Below are 20,573 nucleotides of genomic sequence, written 5' to 3'. Positions count from 1 at the left end.
AAATAGCAGCATTATAAAGTGCTAGTGCTTATATTATTTTTAACTGTTCATTCAGTGCTCACATACTGTGTTTAATTTGCAACAAGAGTAGGTGATCAGTCACAAACTCAATATTAGTAACAAATAAGCTAGATAGTCTAGAGCACAAGTATAGAGCACTCACGACTAGGCAGTATACACCACCAAATCCTTAAAACAAGGGTTCTTACCCATGGTCTCTACACAGGGTCTGGTGCTAGCATCCCCTACCCGTGTTTGGCGTGGGCTTCCTCGGGGAATGTAATTACCTTCTGGTCCAATAGTGTGTTTCTTTTTTATCTGCTTTTGTTGTGTCTTCTTCACCATTGACCATTTTTCTACTTCAGATTCTGTGTAATTATATTGCAATTGTTGACATGTAATAAAATTTGTTATATTTTTATACATACTCTGTCATTTGTTTACTTTATTTAGGGTTTACATACTCCATATTTTTGTAGGTATCATGAATTCTTTTGGAGTTCGCTATATTTGAACATTTCTTGAACTATGATTCCCTTTACTATTTATAATGCACATGTTTGAATATTATGTATAGAAATTGACCAATGTAAATGTACTATACCACTGAGTTACCGTATGTATTCCTCGCTATGCTGTACATCTGTCGTTTCCTGGGTTTTTGGTGCAATATAGCTATATGATCACTATATTTAAATATCATTGATTTAGAAATACAAATATAAATAGAAGGAAAGAAGGCAAAATAATAATGTATCAAAACAAGAAATAACTTTTCCTTTGCCTTTATAAATAGTTTTTTTTAAATATCTGGATCCCATGGTCCTGGTAAACACAAAAAGCATGATTAATGAGTATAATATTACCACACTAATGGTTGTCCATATAAAGTTAAACCTTCACATATGCAAACTCCTGCACTGTTGCTTTTTAAGAACGGTTAAACATGACACAGTCATTGTTTCATTGTTGTCCTGGGAGGGGGAATTCATGAAACACAACAATTCTAAGTATACAGCAGGTTATAAAGCAGCAGCTACTATCCCCAGAAATCCATGGTATTAGCATTTCCCTGTTAATTAGAAATTTTCAGTTAGTTAATTGATTTTTCGGAAGGTTATCTCTTTAATAAGGGAGTATATAGTCATGGCAATGAGTAAAATCAATTGTAATAATAGCTATCTGGTTTACAAAAGGTCCCACTTGTGCAATAAAATAGCAGCTGTCATGGATATTGCTGTGTGTTCTTTTAACTTAGAAAGAAAAAGATTCTTTTAAACAGAATAACAGGCAACAAATTAAATTAAAGCTCCACATATTTACATTTGTGTGTACTTTAAAGGCAACTTTGTTTTCAATGTTACATTTAATAAAATAGAAGTACAGACAGACAGATGCTGGGAAGATAAATCGATAGATAGATAAATAGATAGATAGCTGGATAAGGGATAGATAGATAGATAGATAGATAGATAGATAGATAGATAGATAGATAGATAAGGGATAGATAGATAGATAGATAGATAGATAGATAGATAGATAGATAGATAGATAGATAGACAGATGATTGATAGATAGATAGATAGATAGATAGATAGATCTATAGATAGATGTGGGATAGATGGATATGGGATAGATAGATGATAGATAGATAGATAGATAGATAGATAGATAGATAGATAGATAGATAGATAGATAGATATGTGATAGATAGAAAAATATTGGAACTGCATGGTAGAAGTAGCAGTGGGTGCAAGGCCTCCAAAACAATTATCCAACTGTAATATAAATAAAAATAAGAAAAGCAGGCAGCATTCCAAAAAATTTAAATGCGAAAAAAGTGGACTTTATTAGCCCATATGGTGTGGCCATCACAGAACCTGGTTAAATCATCCCAGATTTTTCAGATGTGGAGGTGCCAGGTGTAGAACCCGTAAGCACTCTTTGGTTACACACATTTTTTTTGGTCATGATAACATGGAACATTAAAGAATGTATATATATAGGAATAAGCACTATTAACTGTAACATACAGAATGTGGTCTACATGACTAAAGGTGAGGAATGTAATCTAATTATATTGGTTGCACTACCAGAAAATTAAAAAGATGGGTCTCTGAGCATCTAATTGATATGATCTCTTCTTCCAGTTCCAAATGTGCTATCTCTTGTGCATCTAAGCACTTTATTACCTTCCATACAAGATGCACAACATCTTTTAGGGTCTTGGGTATTGAACGGGTGGTGAAATCACTGAGCGGAGGAGAGACCAGGGAGATTTTCTGGATTTTCTGCCTTCTCACCTGTCACCCTGGAGGTTTAAATGCTCTCAAGGAAGTTATGTTCCATTATTAACTTTGTAAACTTGAATTAATGTTCTTATGGGTTGTATATATTATGTATTTTATTTATAATTTTTTTCTAGTATGTATATTTTTGTTTTTATGGATTTTGATCACATGATATGGAAATGGGTTCTCATTGGTAATATTAATGGCTAAATATCTTGTGGGATTTTCCATGTTTAGCTTTGAAAAAGGATGCCTGTGAGCATTTGAAACGCATTGCTACATAAGTTGACATACGAACCTTGTCATTTACCTGGAATTTTGCAAGATTTTCTAATAAACTTTGGAATTTTATGAAGTTGAAACTTCACACATTTTTTATGGTATTAAAGTGCATGTTGTCAGTGACCATGGAATGTATAATGCTCATTAAAGACATTACATTATTTTATAAACTTGTATAAAACTTCTTAATGTAAAGAAAAGCTCTTATTCCAAAAGAAAAATTGTGTCTGCACATTCTGATGCGTTATTACGCAGGTGAGAGCTAGCCTGTAATCTTTCTCTGTTTAAAAATGGAGATTGCGCTCATCCAAGTGTTACTGCGCATGTGTGATTGCGCTGTGACCTGGCTGAGATATGATTGGTTGCTTCGCAATCACATAGCTGGTAATGTGTAGTAGTGCAATACAGATGCCGATAACCTTGTGGTCTATGAGAAGTATACACAGTATAATAAAACATATGTGGATGAGTCATATTTAATTATTTACAACACATGATCTGATCACCATACAAATTATGTAGTTATGTACAAAATAATCATGTATTCATATTTGTGTCATGCACCTTATAATATTAGCAATTTATACCAGATTAACTGAAAATATATATCTATTGCACAAACTTAAATGTATTGTTTTTAAACAAACTTTGTAAATTGCTCTTTTGATGTGCACTTGTTTCACTGATTGAGAAAGTTAATTTGACCTGAAACGTCGCCACGCCACATGGACTAAATAAAGTCCACTTGTCTTGGTAACTATTGGAGTGCTGCCTATTTTTTCTATTTATTTATAGATAGATAGATTTTTTTAGATATTTATTGACTTATTTAAATGCCTTCATAACCCAGCAAATTTTCATTTTTGCTTTTGTTTTTTTAATACCCTCTTACCAAGAACCATAAGGCTTTTAGTTTTTTATTGGCAAAAACCTTATTTTGCCCTAAAAGGTACTGAAACATTGGAGAAAAATATTTAAAGTTGAATGAAATTAGGAAAAAAACTGAAATTCAGCCATTGTTGTTTGGGTTTTGTTTTCGTTTTTAATTCAAAACTTTGCAATAAAGAATTTTGGTTTGTGTCACCGTTTTTTGACAACTGCAACATTTATATTTTTTCATTGCTAGAGCTGTGTGAAGCTTGTGGAATATATGTATGTGGGATTACTAGAAAGAAGTACTATCAAGAAAACTAATACCCTAGAAAATAACTTTTTTTAAACATATGAAAGCCAATATTGGCTAAAGGTGCAGTAAATTACCCAGCCGTGCATAGACGACACTCAGGCTAAAAATAGGCACAAAAGGGGGCCAAAAATCTTAGATACAAAAATCTGTCAAAAAAAAAAGAAAAACAGGAAGATCAGAAAATAGGCAGAGCTATGACTCACCCTGAACTTCACCTGTAGATGTCCTTACCTTACTACGGAGGTTCGCACCCTATCTTATAAACGCAAAATGGTACCGCTGCTCAACGAAGGCTCATCTGTATTGCCCTTGTAAACCCTAGCTTAACAAAAAGATTAATAACTGTTAAGAGGGAGTACAACAAAAGGGGTAAAAGACTCACAACAAATATGTCTGCAAAACTGATAGTCACAGGCCAATCACTTATTTTTAAAGTAATTTTCTTTAAAACTTTTCTTGTTTTAAATAATTTTCACTTATTTTTCAGATGAGCTGTCATGTGCAGGGAAAGATGCAGGCTTAGTGCCTGAGCCCGCATCAAAGGCAGGGACATGACCTATGACGTAACCAATGGGCTCAATATGAGTATTGAGTTCTAATGTAACATTTAGCTATTACTTAGGGCTTGTCCAGACGAGGATATAATTGGTCTGTTCCTGAGATGGGTAGCATTGAAACAGCACACTGATCAGTGCAAGTCAGTGTGTATAAAACATGAAAGTTTTTTGCACACAAAACAATAGTCCACGTATAAAAAATTGCAGCATGCGCTACTTTGATCTGTATTTCAGGTAAGACTCCATATGTCAGTTCAGCCCGTTATATGTCAATGGGTGCACAAAAAATAGAAAACTAATTTTCATCACTTTATTATTTTTAAAATTGCTCATGCTAAAACAGATACCATACAGATGTGGAAAACAGCGATCTGCACAGCATATCGATGAAAATGTGGCTGAAATTGTGTTGGGGTTCAGACAAGCTTATGAAAAATGATCCTTTTTTAATCTAGAAAAAATGTATTATTTTGAATCTGTATTGTTATGTGCATGCTATCTGTATGTCTGGTTGTTTTTTTTAATTCACATGGCATATGGTTTTTATTTTTACATGAAAAAATTATTAAATAAAAATATTCATGGAAAACACATGACATAAGGAAGGTAACCTGTATGTAATCATAATATGTGTGCTGTGATTTTTACACGTGAACCACTGGTCCATATCTAAAAGTATTCATTTGAACTAGTACATTGACTTGCATTGATTCCTTGTGCTCTCCATATGCTATCCATTTTGCATAAGGACAGCACATAGACTGATTATACGCTAGTCTAAAAGAGACTAGATATTGCATGTCTATTTATTTTCATCAGTGTTTGGTCAGTGTGTCAACTTTTACTATCAGTGTTTCATCAGTTTTCCCCCATGCAAAAAAACAACAGCTGCAGCAGTTATCTAAAGCTTTTCTTGGCAAATGATCAGTGAAAACATCATCCGTGTGCTGTCCGAGTTTTTCACTGACCTATAGACTTGCATGGGTAAATTCAATCTGTAACTAGAATTGAAAGCGGACATGTTTTTTTTAGTGGGGATACTTGGTTGAAAAAAACAAACAAAAAACGAACATGTTAATAGCCCCATAAATTATAATGGCTGTATAATCTATCCACATAAAAAACGGATAAAACACATAAGAGAAAGTTGGAAGTGCGAAAGGGACCTAATTGTAGTAATGCTTGAAATGAGTAAGGGAGTGAACATTCAGGATTTTAAAGTTGACCAATTTTACATGAACATTGATGTTTGGACTGTTTATCTTTATTTTGTGGATTTTAATTGCTTCCTCTAACCAACCAGTAAAGGCCCCGTCTCACATAGCGATTTACCAACGATCACGACCAGCGATACGACCTGGCCGTGATCGTTGGTAAGTCGTTGTGTGGTCGCTGGGGAGCTGTCACACAGACAGCTCTCTCCAGCGACCAACGATCAGGGGAACCTCTTTGGCATCGTTGAAACTGTCTTCAACGATCCCGAAGTACCCCTGCAGCACCCGGGTAACCAGGGTAAACATCGGGTTACTAAGCGCAGGGCCGCGCTTAGTAACCCGATGTTTACCCTGGTTACCAAAAAAAACAAACAGTACATACTCGCCTTTCGGTGTCCGTCAGGTCCCTTGCCTCCTGCTCTCACTGAGTGCCGCCGTACAGTGAGAGCAGAGCGCAGCGGTGATGTCACTGCTGTGCTGCGCTCTCACTGTACGGCAGCACTCAGAGCAGGAAGCAGACGGCAAGGGACCTGACGGACACCGAAAGGCGAGTATGTACTGTTTGTTTTTTTTGGTAACCAGGGTAAACATTGGGTTACTAAGCGCGGCCCTGCGCTTAGTAACCCGATGTTTACCCTGGTTACCAGTGAAGACATCGCTGGATCGGTGTCACACACACCGATTCAGCGATGTCAGCGGGACCTCAACGACCAAAAAAAGGTCCAGGCCATTCCGACACGACCAGCGATCTCGCAGCAGGGGCCTGATCGCTGGTACGTGTCACATATAGCGAGATCGTTACTGAGGTCGCTGTTGCGTCACAAAACTAGTGACTCAGCAGCGATCTCGCTAGCGATCTCGCTATGTGAGACGGGGCCTTAAGTGATGTCTCTTCTTATCTTTACCTCCAACTGACCGCTGATTCCTTAAAGTGTGATATTTAAGTTCTAGGATAGGATCATTCATGGGACATCCCTTCTTCTATCAGGCATATGTAAACATCTGATACATGTATATAGTTGGAATACCCAATTTAAATGTCCTTTTTGGAAGGACAAGTTACTGACCAATTCTCAGTATTTTCTCCCAGGTAAGTTCAAAACCTGCATATCATGAAAAGGAAGAAATGCCAAATATTTTATAGAATTTTTTTCTAATTCACTTAATAATATTAGATATGAAATCCCATTTAAAAACCACAGTGACCATAGAATACATTTTTCTGGGTTCAATTCTACTTAAAATGATTTAGGACTATATAAGGACACAGGACACTTGTCATCAAAGGTCTAGTTTAGGACGTTAGTGAAATATGTGGCCTCCAGCAACTATTTGTTTAATGATTTAATTATGCTCTACAATTGGAAATAGCAGAGTGTGTCTAACACAGCATTCCCTCCTACAGCGGTTATCAGTAGAACTGTTAATAAGCTTTCTTCACGGCCCTTGACATATTACCTTGCTAACTTTTTTTCATGGTCCTTGAGTTAAATAAATCCATAAAATGTCTATTAAAGAGAATATGAATTCCACTTCTTGTACTTTTCATGATATAGGTTGATACTCTGCAGCTTAAAATATCATATAATCCTCCTCATCATCATTATAAAAATATTAATAATGCTAACATTTAGAAACAAAAAACTAAATGCCAAAAAGAATTCAGGCTTATCCATAAAGAATAGTAAGTCTTGATTCACAATAATCCAGAAGCATCAAATAGTTAAGTAGATGCTGTAAAGATAGAAACTTTTCGGAGTATTAGGAAAAAGTCGAAAACATAATATAATAGATAACCGATCTGTAAAAATTGTAAACAGAAAATAACTCAAAACACCCAAATTGCGTTTATTTTGTTGTTCCTGGAATAGAAAAGTGGCTGACAGCACTCACTTATTGGGGCGCCCGTTGCTTGAAAAAGACCGATATGTGGTCAAAACGTCGCTTTATCATGGCTGAATAAAGACCTTTTCTATTTGTTTACTACACCCGGCTGGAGCGCTGTTTCTTCTGACTTGGAGTATTTTGTTGTTCCTGGAACTCCTGGAGCTACTTTGACCAAAAAATGAAAAATGTTATGTGTCTCAGAAAATGGAGACAGAATCCAAAAATTTGTTATTTACAAACGTCAGATTTTTTCTACCACTAAAATAATAAAAAAAATTAGACAAGTTTAGTATAACTGTAACTGTACTGATCTGGACAATCATGTTGCCAGATCATTTTTTACCATACATTGTATGCCGTAAAAACAATTCCCAAAATACAATGTCAGAATTGCAAACTTTTTGTCAGAATTTCATTGCATGTGGAATTTTTTCCGTTTTCCAGTAGACTGTGGTAAAATGAATGGTGACATTCAAAAGAACAACTCGTCTCACAAAAAACAAGCACTAATACTGTATGTCTATGTAGACAAAAAATGTAAAAAGTTATGGTTCTTGGATGAAGATAAGAGAAAAACTAAAATGCAAAAATGGAAATTGGCCATAATGGGAAGGGGGTAAATGCCACTGTCAGTCTGTGATAGTGGCATTTACAACTTGCTGCCCTGGCACGAAATGCCAGGAGTCTGCTGAAGATCCCCATGTCTGTCATGACGGTACTCCTATGAGTATTACTGTGTATAGTACAAATCATCAATGATTGTAGGTTCAAGTCGCCTACGAAATACAATAAAAACTAAAAAAGTTTTAAGAATATGAAAAAATGAAAACAAAATGTATAAAAGTTCAAATATCCCACTGTTTTTCCTCATGAATAATAAATAATTTAAAAAATAGGCATATTTGGTATCGCTATGTCCGTAAAAAGTCAGATCTATAAAAATCAGAAAAAAAGTCAAGGTACGAAAATTGTAGTTATTCAGATGCCACAAGACATAAAAATATGCAATAACAAGCTCTCAAAAACCAAACCTTGATCCTGCCCCGATCAACTGAAAACACAACAGAAATCGTAAAATGGTGATACAAGCAAAATTATTTATGTTTATGAATTTCCAAATTTATTTTTACCACTTAAATAAGGAAAAAAACTATGCATATTTAGTATCACCATAATAGGACTTACCTGGAGAATTATACTGTCAGGTAATTTTTTTTACCGTATAGTGAATGCTGTAGAAATAAAAGCTAAAATAACAATTGCAAAATTGTGCGTTTATAGCAATTTTGACAAATTTAGAATTTTGATCCCACTTTAACGTTCATCACATGATAAAATGGATGATGTCATTCAAAAGTACAACTCATCCTGAATAAACAAGCCCTCATACATGTTCAAAACAAGCCCTAGTACAACCGTGGGGCTTAGCCCTCCTTTATGAGCTAACTATTCTGTCTACATAGCTTCCCATGGATAGGTGCCTTATTGGGGCTATATCCTGCTCTTCCCTTATTCTCACTGGTGTCACATGATGCATGGTAAGATTTTAATACTAAACAGATTAGAACCGCCCCATTGGGGACACTGATGTGGTGGGATGGCTTTTATGCTTTTTTGCTCAAAACAGCATTAACCAAGTACTCTGGTATTTACACATATCATTACTATTTACGCTTTTACTTGTTCTAGGGTCTACATGTTCATTTTGTTTTTGTTTTTTTCTTGGGTTTGACTGTGAAATATCCACAGTGTGAACATCCTATTGAACTTTACACGGATACCAGCTTATTTTGTGACTTTATTTTTTTCATTTTACTGTAATTTTTTGTTCTCTGTACAAACAAGGGGTGTGGCTGCCCTTTATGAGCTAACTATTCCATCTGCATAGCTTCCCATGAATTAATGTCTTATTAGCTCTCTGCCCTTATCCACATTAACATTGTATGACACATGGTAAGATTTTAATAGTAGACAGGTGAGGACCTTCCCATGGTGGGATGGCTTTTATGCTCTTTTGATCAAAATAGTTGCTTACATGTGCCGTTACTATTTACTTATTTACTTATTATAGGGTCTACTTTCATTTTGTTTTGATTTTTTTTCTTTTGCTTCATAGGATGAATTATGTAGAAACAAAATCTTAAAATTGCGGAAACTTGCTTTTTTTCCCACTTTAAAGTTCTTCACGTGATAAAATGAATGATGTCATTCAAAAGTACAACTCATCCTGCAAAAAACAAGCCCTCATATGGTGACATCGCAGAACAAATAAAAAAGTCATGGTTCTTGGAAGAAGGCAAGGTAAAAACGAAAGCGCAAAAATGGAAAATTATGTCAGGAAGAGGTTAATCATTTTATCAGTGGATATGCCATTATATTATATAGAGGCCTTTGGGAAGTGCATTATATTGTATGGAGGTCTATGGGGAGTGTATTATACTATATTGAGGCCTGTAGGGAGCACATTATACTATATGAAGGACTCTGGGAAGTGCAATATACTATATAATATTTTGCACAAGCCTCTGTGAGTGCATTATACTATATAGAGGTCTATGGGGAATGCATTATACTATATAGAGGCCTATAGGGACTGTATTATACTTTATAACACTTTATGCAAGCCTATGGGTAGTGCATTATACTAAATTATACTATATGGAGGCCTATGGGGAGTGCATTGTACTATATGGAGGCCTATGGGGAGTGCATTATACTGTATAGGGCCTATGGGGAGTGCATTATACCATATGAAGGTCCATGGGGAGTGCATTATAATATATGGAGGACTATGGGATGCATGATACCACATGGAGGTCTATAGGAGTGCATTATACTATATAGAGGTCTATGAGGCGTACATTGTATTATATGGAAGCTATTTAAGGGGCAATTTAGGGGGCAATCATATAAGGTGGGGATTACAGTGACATGGGCCAACATACCATGTGGGAGCAAATGTGGGTGTGTACAGTATGGGTGCCGTCATACTGCGTTGGAGCCATCAAATACTTTGTGGGCTACTAAGGGGTCAGTATACTGTGTAGAGGCATTATATTGTGTACAGGAGAGCATCATACTGTGTAGAGGGGAGCTGTATGGGAAGACAATTAAATTTTAAGTGGGCACTTATTGTTATAGGGGCACACATAGGGCATTATTACTTTCTAGGGGCAAAATGTGGGCTCTGTTTTCTAAAGCACTTGCACAGGGCATTAATATATTCTAGAGGCTTGCTTTACCATCTAGAGGGCACACAGCAGGTGCAACAATAGTGGCACATGTGGTCGCAGAGACTCAGTAATGGGGTATCAGCAGGAAAAGGAGTTTGTGCACATAGGGAATAAATGGGGATGAAATGTGAAATGTCATATATAGTGTTGAGCATTCCGATACCGCAAGTATCGGGTATCGGCCGATACTTGCGGTATCGGAATTCCGATACCGAGATCCGATACTTTTGTGGTATCGGGAATCGGAATCGGAAGTTTCCAGTGTATGGTTCCCAGGGTCTGAAGGAGAGGAAACTCTCCTTCAGGCCCTGGGATCCATATGAATGTGTAAAATAAAGAATTAAACTAAAAAATATTGATATACTCACCTGTCCGGAGGCCCCTGGACATCACCGCTAGTATCCGGCAGCCTTCCTTCCTAAGAATGAGCGCGTTCAGGGCCTTAGATGACGTCACGGCTTGTGATTGGTCGCGGCCGCCCATGTGACCGCCACGCGACCAATCACAAGCCGTGACGTAATTCTCAGGTCCTAAATTCCTAGGAATTTAGGACCTGAGAATTATGTCACGGCTTGTGATTGGTCGCGTGGTGGTCACATGGGCGGCCGCGACCAATCAGAAGCCGTGACATCATGGAAGGCCCTGAACGCGCTCATTTTAAGCAAAGAAGGCTGCCGGTTACCAGCGGTAAGGTCCAGGCTGCGTCGGAGAGGTGAGTATATCAATATTTTTTATTTTAATTCTTTATTTTACACATTAATATGGATCCCAGGGCCTGAAGGAGAGTTTCCTCTCCTTCAGACCCTGGGAACCATCAGGGATACCTTCCGATACTTGAGTCCCATTGACTTGTATTGGTATCGGGTATCGGTATCGGATCAGATCCGATACTTTGCCGGTATCGGCCGATACTTTCCGATACCGATACTTTCAAGTATCGGACTGTATCGCTCAACGCTAGTCATATATGTCTTTGCTGTAATCTCTGCAGACGAGTCCTGGCTGGAGAATTTGTCATGTCAGTCTGAGCGATATGGAAAAGATAGGAAAAGTGAACATTTCCACTAGAAGAACATCAGCTGAAAGTCACTATCTATAACTGTACTGTATTCTCTTATACAGTATGTTCTGCAGGATTGATGTCTACTAGTGATGAGCGAACGTGTTCGCTACTACTCGTTACTCGCCCGAGTAACACTGTACTCGGTGTACTCAGCGAGCACCAAGCATTTCTGGGATTACTCTGTGGTAACTCGGGTCTCCACACTGCATTTTTGGTGGTCTTTAGATACCCAATCAACATGCAGGGATTGTCTGCTAGGCACTGTAACGCCGCAGCCGTCTTTGTTGTGGTCTTGAAGTGATTGGCTGGCTGTTCAGCATTATCAGGGGTATAAGAGACCGGACGACACCCTGCTCGGCGCATTCAGCTCTGGAATCAGACAGAGAGCTGCTGCTGAGATAGGATCAGATTTGGGAATTTATTAGTCAGTGTTGGGTCTAAAGGTACCTTCACACGAAACGACATCGCTAGCGATCCGTGACGTTGCAGCGTCCTCGCTAGCGATATCGTTTCGTTTGACACGCAGCAGCGATCAGGATCCTGCTGTGATGTCGCTGGTCGCTGAATAAAGTCCAGAACTTTATTTGGTCGTCCAATCGCTGTGTATCGTTGTGTTTGAAAGCAAAAGCAACGATACCAGCGATGTTTTACACTGGTAACCAGGGTAAACATCGGGTTACCAAGCGCAGGGCCGCGCTTAGTAACCCGATATTTACCCTGGTTACCAGCGTAAAAGTAAAAAAAAACAAACAGTACATGCTCACCTGCGCGTCCCCCAGCCTCTGCTTCCTGACACTTACTGAGCGCCGGCCCTAAAGTGAAAGCGTCAGTGACGTCACCGCTGTGCTGTTAGGGCCGGAGCTCAGTCAATGTCAGGAAGCAGAGGCTGGGGGACGCGCAGGTGAGCATGTACTGTTTGTTTTTTTTACTTTTACGCTGGTAACCAGGGTAAACATCGGGTTACTAAGCGCGGCCCTGCGCTTAGCAACCCGATGTTTACCCTGGTTACCCGGGGGCCTCGGCATCGTTGGTCGCTGGAGAGCGGTCTGTGTGACAGCTCTCCAGCGATCAAACAGCGACGCTGCAGCGATCGGCATCGTTGTCGCTATCGCTGCAGCGTCGCTTCGTGTGAAGGTACCTTAACATTCTAAACTACTCAAATCCAGCAAAACAAACAGTCCTTTTAAGGACAAATTCCGTAGTATATAGATTGCAGTGTTAGGTAGGCAGGGGAGTGTAGGTTGCTCTATACATATGAGTGGAAGACCTGCAGGCACTGTATGTGTGTGTATAGATATCATTGCATATATCAAGAGGGTCTATTCCACTAGTGTCTGCTGCTGCTGCTACTTATAGCATACATTGACCATATATACCTAGCCCCAGTTATAATTGGCTAGGAAAAATATTTTTGCCAGGTTAATAGAGATTATTTTATTGCAAAGCAATCCAGAGCTAATTTTTCTTCATTTCTTTTTGACACTGCACAATACAGCCAGATCCTTTTCCTAGCACAGTGTGAAAATCCAACAATTTTAAAAAGGGGTCACAAAAATCACTTATGAGTGAAAAATCTTTAATTTTTTGTGGTAGGTAGAGAAGATTTTTTTTGAGTGTCTTACGCAATTTCTTGACACCATTTTGCTGAACACAAAAAAAAATACATACAGGCCCCATATTTTACAATGTGGTATATCTGTGACACGCCTCATACATGTGCTAAAATTTGGGCATTTTAGGCTGGTATTCCATTTTTTTAATATCTGTTACTATAGTTATGTACAGCAATACTTTGCAGACACCCCAAAAAATACAGACCACATATTTGGCAGTGTGGTATTTCCGTGACGGCCTCATATATCTGCGTGCTCCAAGTTTAGGCATTTTAGGCCATTAGTCCAGTTTTTTTCCTGACTATTACTCTACTAATATACAGCCCTATTTTTCATTTAAAAAATAAAAAATATAGTCCACTTACTTGGCAGTGTGGTATTTCCGGGACAGGCCTCATATATCTGCATGCTCCAAGTTTGGGTATTTTAGTCCGGTATTCCAGTTTTTTTCCTGTCTGTTACTCTACTTATATACAGCACTATTTTTAATTAAAAAAATACAGGACACATATCTGGCAGTGTGGTATTTCTGTGACAGGCCTCATATGTCTGTGTGCTCCAAGTTTGGGCATTTTAGGCAGTTAGTCCAGTTTATTTCCTGTCTGTTACTTTAGTTATATACAGTACTATTTTTCATTTAAAAAATACAGTCCACATATTTGGCAGTGTGGTATCGCTGTGAGACTTCTGATGTATTTGTGGCATACAAATTGTGGAGATTCAGGCCTACATTCCACTGTATTTGCTGTTTGTTACCCTAGTTCGGTACACTATTTTGGTTTAAAAAATTAAAAAATACAGGCTACATATTGAACAGTGTGGTATCTCGGTAAAAATACTTCTGTTTCAAGTTATTATGGCTGCTTCATGACTGTCTTAAATACTCCAACTACTACCACCATCATCATCTGCCTAGAGGCAGTCACTGAGCACATAGAAAGTGTGAGGAGCAGAGGGTGAACGCTTGGGCAGTGTTGTTCTCTGTCTCTGGATTACGAAGGCAAAATTTTCTAGATTAAATCATGACTGAAAGAGCCAGAGCAAGAGCACATGGAACAGCACGTGGCCAGGACTAGCAACTACTGAAGCCTGGTGTTCCTGGGCCGGATTCTGACAATCCACCACCTACTAATACTGAATTGGTTAGACGAGGAGGTCAAAAAGGAGCCTCTGCACTTTCTGCAACAGAAGCTAGATATTTTGACATTTTGGCTGTATTTCAAGAGCTGTCAATTGGAGAGTGTGGTGGTCGCAGATGTGACTTCTGCACCACCACCCGAGCTGCCGCACCCCTGACCTTCTGTCTCTTCCCCATTATCCTGTAGAATGTAAGTCCACAAGGACAGGGTCCTCTCCCCTCTGTACCAGTCTGTCATTGTACATTTTTTTTTACTGTAAATGATATCTATTACTTTGTATGTAACCCCTTCTCATGTACAGCACCATGGAATGAATGTCATTATATAAATAATAATAAGAATAATACTATATGGGTGTTTCCACTAGACAATCCATCCAACATGTTATTGAATCAAAATCTTGATTTTCTGACAACTCTGTTCAGCTGTGCACAAACTATGTCTAATTGGCATTTGAAAAAACTGACCGTCACATCCATACATAGACTAAGTGTGAACAGGTGCTAAACCTAGAGTCGCCAACTCCTATACATTCAAGCAAATAAGGTAGCACACTGTAGCTCTGAAACATGCAAACATGAAACATGAGCATATAACTGCATTACTGCACTAGAAATATGAAAAATGAGAGCGTTTAGCGCATAAAAAAGGCCAATTTTATGTGTACCTGGTAGCCACTTTACGGCATCTCTCTTATACCAGGTCCTACGATTTCCTTCCTCACTGAGAATAAACGTCTCCATCTGAATGGGTGCCTATGAAAACCTCTTGTGAGACTACCATTCTCTCTCTGTGGAGGGGTAATGGACCTGCTGTAATTAAAACACCTGCGACTAGGAGGCGGAGTGCTCGGTCAGAAAGCTAAATAATACATTTGAAAAAACTGACCGTCACATCCATACATAGACTAAGTGTGAACAGGTGCTAAACCTAGAGTCGCCAACTCCTATACATTCAAGCAAATAAGGTAGCACACTGTAGTGCTGAAACATGCAAACATGAAACATGAACATTTAACTGCATTACTGCACTAGAAATATGAAAAATGAGAGCGTTTAGCGCATAAAAAAGGCCAATTTTATGTGTACCTGGTAGCCACTTTACGGCATCTCTCTTATACCAGGTCCTACGATTTCCTTCCTCACTGAGAATAAATGTCTCCATCTGAATGGGTGCCTATGAAAACCTCTTGTGAGACTACCATTCTCTCTCTGTGGAGGGGTAATGGACCTGCTGTAATTAAAACACCTGTGACTAGGAGGCGGAGTGCTCGGTCAGAAAGCTAAATAATACATTTGAAAAAACTGACCGTCACATCCATACATAGACTAAGTGTGAACAGGTGCTAAACCTAGAGTCACCAACTCCTATACATTCAAGCAAATAAGGTAGCACACTGTAGCGCTGAAACATGCAAACATGAAACATGAACATTTAACTGCATTACTGCACTAGAAATATGAAAAATGAGAGCGTTTAGCGCATAAAAAAGGCCAATTTTATGTGTACCTGGTAGCCACTTTACGGCATCTCTCTTATACCAGGTCCTACGATTTCCTTCCTCACTGAGAATAAACGTCTCCATCTGAATGGGTGCCTATGAAAACCTCTTGTGAGACTACCATTCTCTCTCTGTGGAGGGGTAATGGACCTGCTGTAATTAAAACACCTGTGACTAGGAGGCGGAATGCTCGGTCAGAAAGCTAAATAATACATTTGAAAAAACTGACCGTCACATCCATACATAGACTAAGTGTGAACAGGTGCTAAACCTAGAGTCGCCAACTCCTATACATTCAAGCAAATAAGGTAGCACACTGTAGCGCTGAAACATGCAAACATGAAACATGAACATTTAACTGCATTACTGCACTAGAAATATGAAAAATGAGAGCGTTTAGCGCATAAAAAGGCCAATTTTATGTGTACCTGGTAGCCACTTTACGGCATCTCTCTTATACCAGGTCCTACGATTTCCTTCCTCACTGAGAATAAACATCTCCATCTGAATGGGTGCCTATGAAAACCTCTTGTGAGACTACCGTTCTCTCTCTGTGGAGGGGTAATGGACCTGCTGTAATTAAAACACCTGTGACTAGGAGGCGGAGTGCTCGGTCAGAAAGCTAAATAATACATTTGAAAAAACTGACCGTCACATCCATACATAGACTAAGTGTGAACAGGTGCTAAACCTAGAGTCGCCAACTCCTATACATTCAAGCAAATAAGGTAGCACACTGTAGCGCTGAAACATGCAAACATGAAACATGAACATTTAACTTGCCAAAGAAACTCAATAAGATCAGTGAGGTGGTTAGTCGCACACGGAATGGAGAAATAGTAAAGATGACATTTACTTTCGCATTTGACTTAAAACACAATTCACCAACTTGCTTTCACTTTTACAACATTAGATTCCGAAGCCTTGAAGAAAAAGATGAATATATTGTGAAGCAAATAGGTATGAATAATTATCACCCAAATGATGTAACATAAGTCAGAACATACACAACCTATCTGTGGGGAAATGATTTACCAACAAAGTTTTGAAGTATGAGACTAGTGTCATCTTGTGAATTGATATGAGCAACAAAGTCCTTCAAAGTGAAACTGTTCAGGATGTCATGAACAATTTTATCTTGAAAATTAGAAGAACATGACTTCTATGATGCTTGCATTAAAGAACTGATTGACCAGATATGTACGGACTCAGGATGACCGGGCTGCTGTTACCTGTGCTGCGCCGGGTCCAGAACTGTCAATGCTGCATCCCCTGTTTCCTGGGGGAAGGAATAAGGGAACAGACAGGCACCAGGAAAAGGGGGCCTATTTAGACAGGGAACCTGGCCATAAGCTGAGGGAAAAAACTGCAAAGCAGGAGTGAGTCCCCAGCTGTCAGCATGTGAGCAGCAAGGGGGGCAGTGCACTATGCACCAGGAGCACCAGAGCTGAAACCAACTGCAGCAGACAGACCCGGGGACCTAGAGGCAGGGAGGCCAACTTAAGAGAAAGCAGGCACAACAGCAGAGACTTTTGGCTTGGACAAGCAGCGCATAGGAGGCTGAGCAGCGTTCTCCTTCATTAGAGCACTGGCGCCACAAAGGACTGTTCCCATTGGCTCCCACCACTAAAAGCAGTACTGCCAGAGAGTGAGATGCCGTGTGCTCAATGATCATCAGAGAGTGAGGCGCTGTGCACTCCATGACCGTGAGTACAGCACATGTGTGCAGTAGAGAGAGCCAGTTCATGCTACGTGTTCAGCTTTGCTAACCAATGATTAAAAGGCACAGAGGAATTACAGAGGATGTTGGTACGGTCAGCAAGGTACTCCCTCAGCATTTTCCCAAACTTTGCATTCCTTGTGAGAGTCCCCTGCATATCAGGGCCAGGGCGATGGAAGGGTCTGAGAAAACTCTCCCTGAACTTTTCCAGTGTTCCATTGAATCTGCTGGATTGGAGTTGTGTCTCTCTCACCTGTACTCCTTGCTTGGCCAACGAACTGTGAGCTCTGCTGCCAGTGTTTTCAGATGGGAATTTTTTTAATAATTCCGCAAGAAGGGTCCTCTGGTCCTCCAACATTTTAGTACACCTGTGTGCCTCTGGAAAAAAGGATATAAAGTTCTCCTTGTAGCATGGGTCTAGAAGTGTCACCAATCAATACTGCCTGTCACCCAAAATTTTGAGAATGCGATGGTGATGGGACAGGCAGCGTAACATAAACTCAGCCATGCATGCAAGACTGCTAACAGTCAATACTTCCGTGTCCTCACCAAGAGGATGACTGACCATGCTCTCCTCCTTGTCCTCAAGCCTCCACGACTTTTGACAAACCTCAGTAATATCATTGCAAATACATCATTGTAAATACATTATTGCAAATACACCCCTGTAGTTTTTATTTCCCCCACCTCATTGAAGATTGTAAGTTGTCACGAGCAGGATCGTTTTTTGAGGTTTAATTATTGTTATCGTTGTTACTTAGTGTAGATTGTAAGCTGTCACGAACAGGGTAGTTTTATTTCTGTTTAATTATTGTATTATTGTTATCGTTGTTACTTAGGATTGCTGTGTTTGAAACTGTTAAACTGTAAATATGTTAGCGCTATATAAATAACTATAAATATTTATATTAGAACACAGAGAAGCAAGATGGAGACGTTAATTATGGCATCATTGACGATCACCATCTTGGTGGATTCCTCAAAGTTTTGGAGGATGGTACATATTGTATGTCTGACATCCATGTTCACTCCTGAGATCTTATGTGTGAAGTCAGAACTGAATACCGATGGCCTTGTTGATGCTGGTAGTCACCAACTGCCCTCTTCTGCTCACAAATCCTTTCCAACATATGCAGTGTAGAGTTCCAATGCGTGGGGACATCACACACCAGTCGGTGAACCAGAAACTGCAAACGCTCCTGAAGCACAGAAAGGGTGGATGAAGCTGTAGCTGACTTTGTAAAATGGGTACACAGAGGCTCATACTTTTCCTAGCATATCTGGCACCTCCGTGTCACTTTTCAGAAAACATTGAACAATGAGGTTAAGCACATGGGCCAGGCTTGGCACGTGTGTGAGCTTGCCTCGACACAGAGGAGCCACCAGGTTCCAGCCATAGGTTCAGCGGTGTCAGCCACAGATCTGCCTGCTCTTTCAGAGCTGTCCACAACTCTTCATCATTGTGCAGTTTTGTCACCTAAGCATATTAGCTTCAGCACAGCCTGTTGCCGGTTGGATGAGGCAGTGCTGCAGTGCTTCCAGCTTGTGACTAATGTGCTACTTTCAGAGGCTGAAGAGGATGCAAAGGAGAAGGAGGTGCAAGAGCTGTGGACTGTGGGAGCAACCCAGATTTACATAGGGCCCGCAATACTCTAGGTAGGGAGGATGTGCACCATCCCAAGGTCAGACTGGGTCCCGGCTTCCACTATATTAACCCAGTGTGCCGTCAGTGAGATGTACCATCCCTGCCCACAAGCACTTGTCCATGTGTCTCGGGTTAGGTGGACTTTCCCAGTAACAGCATTGTGGAGGGCACGGGTAATTTTGTGGGACACGTGCCTGTGTAATGCTGGGATGGCACACTGGGACAAATAGTCCCGCATGTTCGGGCCTCAGGGTAATACTCTGTCCTCTATTTCAAGCTACATATCCAAGCCCTTGCCTCCTCCTGCCCACTACAACTCAAAAACATTTCCAGGATCCGTACATTACAAGAAACTGCAAAAATGTTTATGCACGCCCTCATGATCTCCCACCTCAACTATTGCAACCTTCTACTCTCTGGCCTCCCCTCTAGCACTCTTGAACCACTCCAATCTATCCTAAAGTCTGCTGCTTGAGTAATCCAACTGTCCTTCCGTTATTCCCCAGCCTCTCCTCTCTGCCAGGCCCTTCACTGCCTTCCTATTGCCCAGAGGATACAGTTCAAAACCCTAACTCTGACATACAAAGCACTTCCACAGCCTAAAAAGAAAAGAACAGACTAGGTCCTATAAATGGGGATCACCACACATGGATATGACACTAGTGTAAACACAGCTTTATTAGAAAACACGTACAAAAGTGACAAAAACACTCACATTTAAAAACATTTAAAAAGCATAGTCATGCTATAAACAACAGCCCTTGATATGGCAGTAACCCACATAGGACTCAAAAAAATGTGGTATACATTATGTTATCATGGAGACAGTATAGTCATAATTTGTAACATATAGACCATAGTACCTTGGCACTCCCCTAGGTAATAAGAAAATAAGAGATAAGAAGGAATCCAAGATGAAGGACCACACAGAGGTCAACCTGCATAACAATTACAGAGCAAATATAACTATAAATGCGTGAACTGAAAATGAACAGGGACTATTTAACAAGCAGTACAGCCACTGAAGATATGTGACTTGGAGTCTGCCACCAAATAGTGAATAACGCAAGGAGAGTAACAAGGCCACACATGGGCCGGAGGCCATTAATATCTTATACCCCAATACATATATTACCACAGCCTATTGAGCCTCCCATTAGAGTCCTAGTATGGGCTACACAAAGACCCAACGCGTATCGCCACCACACTGGGTGGCTTCGTCAGGGGTAATCTGAAAACCAA

The 20,573-nt window shown here is 39.7% G+C and overlaps 1 long non-coding RNA gene across 1 annotated transcript in view; it reads left to right on the top strand.

The window, feature by feature from the left end:
• Positions 1-20,573, top strand: part of LOC143773635 (uncharacterized) — a 282,722-nt gene that overhangs the window by 115,925 nt on the left and 146,224 nt on the right. The window contains exon 2 of the long non-coding RNA XR_013215267.1: positions 9,534-9,718. This is a non-coding gene — a long non-coding RNA (uncharacterized LOC143773635). The remainder of the gene's footprint in view (positions 1-9,533; positions 9,719-20,573) is intronic.

Source organism: Ranitomeya variabilis, chromosome 5, assembly GCF_051348905.1.
Source record: "Ranitomeya variabilis isolate aRanVar5 chromosome 5, aRanVar5.hap1, whole genome shotgun sequence".
NCBI classification, from domain to species: Eukaryota; Metazoa; Chordata; class Amphibia; order Anura; family Dendrobatidae; genus Ranitomeya; species Ranitomeya variabilis.
This window is presented reverse-complemented; position numbering and strand designations above follow the sequence as displayed.